The sequence below is a fragment of the Sturnira hondurensis genome, unplaced genomic scaffold (assembly GCF_014824575.4).
Source record: "Sturnira hondurensis isolate 20B ecotype Veracruz unplaced genomic scaffold, ASM1482457v3 Scaffold0006437, whole genome shotgun sequence".
NCBI classification, from domain to species: Eukaryota; Metazoa; Chordata; class Mammalia; order Chiroptera; family Phyllostomidae; genus Sturnira; species Sturnira hondurensis.
In genome coordinates this window covers 8,476,160-8,482,617 of record NW_028079068.1, presented here as the reverse complement: position 1 = coordinate 8,482,617, position 6,458 = coordinate 8,476,160, and the positions used below count along the sequence as shown (strand labels likewise).

At 40.5% G+C, this 6,458-nt stretch overlaps 1 protein-coding gene and 1 pseudogene across 2 annotated transcripts in view; both read left to right on the top strand.

Moving 5' to 3' along the window:
• Window positions 1-6,458, top strand: part of MKLN1 (muskelin 1) — a 337,548-nt gene that overhangs the window by 76,463 nt on the left and 254,627 nt on the right. The window lies entirely within an intron of this gene.
• LOC118989190 (60S ribosomal protein L28-like) lies at window positions 3,853-5,490 on the top strand (annotated as a pseudogene).

The following is a 6,458-nucleotide window of genomic DNA, read 5'->3' as shown; positions in this document are numbered from 1 at the left end:
CCCCTAGTGTGGATGTGAACTTCCCGAAGTTTCTGTTGCACAGTATCAGTGTGCTATGGCTGACCAGATGCATGGGAGGCTGAGTGTGGGCTGAGCCCATTGACCCAGTGAGGCAGATGCAGAAGCTGGGGCCTGCAGGGCATCACCTCAGCACTGAGAAGGTGTAGACAGGGCTGAGAGGAAAGGGAGATGAAGGATGACTGCATATTAATTTCTCTGATTTTAACATTTTAGCTAAAGGACAGCTTATTCAAAAATCTGGTTTTCTGGTGAAGAAAGTGGAAGTAGTTTTCGTCTTTGGGAAGAACATAAATAGATATGTGAAAATCTCAGCAAAAGGCAGAAAGTTTCGGGTACTAAGTATTTCTCTCTTCTTCCATGAACCCTTGGGTTTGCCCTGCTTGAAAGCCTAGCTGAAAATAAAGGAGAAGAGGATTTTTCTCAGATGTTTCTTCCACATTGCCCCAGACCTTTACAAAATGGTGAGGAAATGTAATCATTTTATTAGGCAATATGCTGTGTTCATGGATAGGAAGAATTAACATCATTAAAACGTCCATATTGCCCAAAGCAATCTATAGACTCAACACACTTCCTATTAAAATACCAATGGTATATTTCACCGATCTGGAACAAATATTCCACAAATTTATATAGAACCAAACAAGGATGCTGAGCAGCCTCATCAGTCTTGAGAAAGAAGAATAAAGTTGGAGGGATCACAATACCTGCTATAAAACTATACTACAAGGCCACTGTAATCAGAACAGCCTGGTGTTGGCATAAGGATGGACACATGGATCAATGGAACAAAACAGAGAGCCCAGAAATAAACCCACATCTCTATGGTCAATTAACACTTGAAAAGGGGGACATGAGCATATAATGAAGTAAAAATAATCTCTTCAATAAATGGTGTTGGGAGAACTGGATTGGTACATGCAAAAAAAATAAAACTAGACCACCACCAACTTATACCATACACCAGAATAAATTCCAAATGGATAAAAGACTTAAATATAAGTTGTGATACCATAAAAGTCTTGGCAGAAAACATAGGCATAAAATTTCAGATATCCCACATAGCGATATCTTTGCCAATATATCTCCTGGGGCAAGGGAAATTAAGAAAAAATAAACAAATGGGACTACATCAAATTAAAAAGCTTCCGCATGGCTAAAATGAAAAGGGCACTGAGAGCCCTGGCTGGCGTAGCTCAGTGGATTAAGCGCGGGCCTGCGAACCACACGATCGCGGTTTGATTCCCAGTTAGGACACATGCCTGGGTTGTGGGCCAGTTCCCAGCGGGGGACTCACGAGAGGCAACCATACATTGATATTTCTCTCCCTCTCTTCCTCTCTAAAGATAGATAAATAAAATCTTTAAAAAAAAGAAAAGGGAACTGACCGCATGGAAAAACATATTTGCCAACGATGCATTGGACAAGGATTTAATCTCCAAAATATATAAAGAACTCATGTGACTCAACACCAGGAAGACAAACAATTCAATTTAAAAATGGGCAAAGGATCTGAATAGACACTTCTCCAAGGAGGATATACGGAGGGCCCATAGACATATAAAATGATGCTCAACATCACTAACCATCAAAGAGATGCAAATTAAAACCACAGTGAGATACCACCTCACACTTGTCAGAATGGCTATTTTATTAATAAATCAACTAACAGGAAGTGCTGGCAAGGACGTGGAGAAAAGGGAACCCAAGTGCACTGTTGGTAGGAAGGTGGACTGGTATAGCCACTCTGGAAAACAGTATAGAATTTCCTCAAAAAATTAAAACTGGAACTGCCTTTTGATCCAGCTCTTTTGCTGCTGGGAACATATCCTAAGAATCCTGAAACACCAATTCAAAAGAACTTATGCACTTTTATGTTTCTATATATAATATGTATATTTCAGCCCTATATATAATAGCCAAGCGCTAAAAACAGCCTAAATGCCCATCAGTGGATGAGTGGATTAAAAAACTGTGGTACATTTACACAATGGAATACTATGCAGCAAAAGGAAAGAAGGAACTCCTACCTTCTGCAACAGCATGAATGGAACTGGAGAATACGAGTATTAAGCTAAGTGAAATAAGTCAGTCAGTGAAAGACAAATACCATATGATCTCACTTATAAGAGGAATCTAATGAACAAAATAAACCAATGAAGAAAATGGAACCAGAGACATGCAAACATGGAACAGATTGACAGTGGCCAGAAGGAAGGAGCATGGGGGATAATAGAGGAAAGAAAGGGGAAGGAACTAGTCAAAGAACATGTATGAATGACCCATGGACATGGACAACAGTGTGGGGATTGACTGTGGGAGCAGGGGGTACACTGGGTGGAGGTGGGCAAAGGGGAAAATTAAGACAATTTTTATGGTTAATAAAATGGTTAATTTTATGGTTAATTTTTTTAAGTTCTTGCTTCTATTATTGGCTGGGACACTGGATGGTTGGTTGGTGATGCTATTTACTAAGACAGATAGGCTGGGACTGAGAAGTGTGCCAGACCATGTTCACTTCCTCCCCAACAGCCTCTCTTCCTCCTTGCTAACAGAGCCCTGACCTTATTGAGGATGGCAGTATATCCAGCCTCAAGTGATAAATCATGATTGGTACAATTCAATCCTAATAATCCCATTCTCTTTTGTTAGCCACTCAATTTCCACATCTCCTTTGCAGTTAAGGGTAATTCATTTATAGCTAAAAAGACCTAAGTGAAAATCTTCTGGGGATAGATACGTCAGTCTGGAACACCATCACCGTGTCTGGAGTCATGGCAGCCATCATGTGACTACAAAACTAAAGACATGATGGTTAAAGGACAAAATGTTAAGGATGGTGAGGTAGAAAAAAAATACTACTTGATGATTTAGAAATTGCAGCTGAACCAGCACCAGCAACCATTTATTGCCAGATATCTTGTTGATGAAAAAAGTAAAATTATTTAGTTAAGCCTCTTGTTGTTATTTGATACCAGAAGGTTAAGAGTTCTCCTTTGGCCATGTTCAGTTTGAGATGCCTATTGGATATCTATGTGGAAGTAACTGTCTGATTTATTCCCTTCCATAATGAAATAATAAGTTCTAGACATTTTTATCTTTCCACATTACTATAATACTAGAAAACAAGAGAAGGTATATGTACTAGGGGGCTCCCCTAAAAAACAGAATTATCTTCTGCAGGGAGAAGATAGTACCCCTGCAAGGGGCTATCCCTACAAGGGTAAGCCTTGTAGTACAGGCTTCCCCTACTAGGTGAGTGTTCTAGGAACTCATCTGTATCACTATACCAGCTGATGTTGTGGTGAGAAGCTGCGTGCAGCTTCAGTGATTTTTTTTGAAGACTCTTTCAGTGCATTTGCCCATTTCATGATGGGTGATTTACCATTGCACCTGCTCGCACTGCACTGAGTGTTCAGCAGTTTTTTACCAAAAATGGCTTGACCCCCATGCCCCACCCTCCCTATTCACCCAATTTTGCCCCAGCAACTTTTTTTTTGTTTTCCTAGGATGAGGAAAGTCCTCAAAGGGAAACATTTTGTGGATGTGGAAGAGGTGAAACAGAAAACTGCAGAAGCACTAAAAGGCATCAAAATCGACGAGTTCAAAACTCTTTTGAGCAGTGGAGAAAATGTCTCCATAGGTGTATTGCATCAAATGGAGAGTACTTTGAATGTGACTGAAATTTAAACATGAAATAATGAGCACACTATTTTTAATAGTGCTATTAAACACTATTTTTAACATCCCAAAACATCTGGGATGTTTTGGTCTTACCTTGTGAAAGAGAACAAAGTTGCAGTGACCATGAGTGACCAGCACAGAAGCTGACAGTCAATATGTAAAACCATCTCTTTTCATCTGGTAGTGACAGGAGCTGCCCCTGTGTCTGCCCAGCTGCAATGGAACTGCTCCAGTTTCCTGATCAAGAGGAATAGGCAGACGTACAGTACCGAGCCCGAGTACAGTATTGAGTGTGAACCTGTACTGAAGGCCCTCAACTCCTTTTGCTACAACGGGCTAATTCATCGCAAGTTGGCTGTGGAGTACCCTGCCCTTGGGAAAGGTGTGGTCAAGGTCACCAATTAGAGATCAGCCAGCCAAAGCCAGGCACCTTCTATATGCAGACCATCGTCAACAAGAATGCACCTCCATGAGCAGCATCCAGCACGAAATCTGCATGAACAAATACTACCTGAGTCACTGTGTCGCCGACTGCCACAGGGCCAGCGCCATGGCACGCAGCCAGAAGTCCGGGATGTTGAAGAGGAAGCAGACCCACCCCACCAAGAACTCCTGAGCACCACCCACCCTTTCAAGTAATATAGGTATCTGCCAACTTACCTCAAAAAAAATTAAACCACCTCTCCTAGCATTGGTATGTTAGCAAGGTTGAAGTTGTTAAAGCAGGAAAACTGGGGCAATGGCAGAAGCTCAGTCTGGTCTGAGCATTTCCAAGCACTTTCCATCATCTTGGTGAGGAAGCGTTGTCCTAGACTAGAGTACATTTTTCTATTAAGATACTTTCTTACCTATATATATATATATATCAGAGTGTTCATATATTGCTGTATTTCCTCTTCTGACATATAACAAATTGCCTAATGAAAATTCCCCCACCAGCTCACCCAGGGAACCTAAAGTAGGCCAAATTGAGCTTTTAGCACAGTTTCTGGCTGCTGATAAAAATCAGCATCTACAAACCCAATTGCATCTATTTCCATTAGAGCTGTCATTCAGAACTAGATCTCCAGTTTCATAGATTAAAAGTTTGCCAACCCACTCTTTCCCCCCTAACTACTTTATTGTACGTCGGTTGGTTTTGACTCCATCTCTAGAAAACAACGATCATTTTTTTTTCATGCCAGTGGTCCATCAGAAACAGCTATTGATTTTGTGTGACTAGACAACTGACCGAGTCTGCAAAATTGGCTTCACAGGGTATCTTGTATTCTTCTGCCCATGCTGTGAATTTGTGTTCTCCTGAGGTTAATTGGCTCATCATATTCCATTTTCGTGTTCCACAGGTCATCACTATGCTGGGGATTTTTGCCCCTACACCTTTCACTTTATTTTCCCATAATTTATTACAACAACCCTTGTATTTTCTTAACAGATTTGGATCTACATTAATTTTTAAGTTCCAGGAGGAACATTATGTTCCCAAACATTATGTTCTGTACTCTCATGCTCATATCACTTTATGTAGTGCCAGACTCCTCCTGGGATCTCAAGAAACGTTGTTTCCTTGAAAAAGCTAGGCGATTACTCTGGGATGCCCATAAAATGTCTTTCTCAGTTGAGTTATTCCCACCATTTATTTATCCCCAGTGGCTTGGGTAAAAATATTGGTTCATAGAACCTAAGTCTTTGGAGAAGCTTTGTTAGTCTCTCCCCATCTCTGTAAGAGCAAAGCGCGTATCGACTGCTCTTATAAGGAGTGTTGGGAAGAAATGATGAAAAGCATTAGGGACAAGAAAGCCTTTCAGTAAAACTATGAAACGTTAAAGAGACGATGGTTTTATTCTCACCAAGCAGGCCTCAGTGTAACTGGGGCTCACTTGACCAAGAGATGCAGTTCACCATTGTTACAAAGAATGACTGCCCAGCAGGATTCCCTTCTGTTGGTGGCATCTACTGCAGTCAGAACTTCTTTCCAAATACTCAAGACATGCTGTACCTGCAACATTTCCTCTTCTCGCAGCTTCTCAGCTCCATCTAGAACGCCACAAAGTGAATTTGAATCTCACTCTGAGCTCTCGCAAGGTTGTTTGAGTTAGAGGAATAGGACCATGGACAGAGGAATAGCCTACAAGTTGCTGGCTCAGTGGGAAGGCCAACTCTGCCTGCTGAGAATCCCAGGGATAGGGTCTTTATGTGAACAGACTCTTCTTTATTCAAGGGTCACTCTCCCCTTCTCTAATTTCCTTTTAGAACAGCATGGTTTCTTCTGGAAACATGAACTCCCTCCACCAACTCTATGCTCCCGAAACACGCAAAGAGTACTCATTCTTGCAAATGCAGCTCTTAAATTATTTTAAAATATTTTCATTATAAATAAATACCTCAATCAAACTGAAAAATATGGAGAAGAGTTTAACAAACATCTACATATAAAATACTCAACAAATCTTAATATTTGACTTGTTTTAGGGGGTTTTGTTGGTTGTAAAACGCCTTACAGGGATAGTTGAAACCCATTGCTTATCCCTGACCCATTTATTTCTCTATTTTTCTCCTTTCCCCAAAAGTAATCACTACCTTGAAGTCCCTATAAATCATTCCCATGAATGTTTTTATACTTTTTCTTGTATGTATGCATTCATAAACAATATACAATATTACTTTGTGTTTGTAAAATGTAAAAGAATACAACATCTTGCTGTCCATAACATTTTGCAATGCTTTTTTGTGGTCACCATTACTTTTTTAGACTT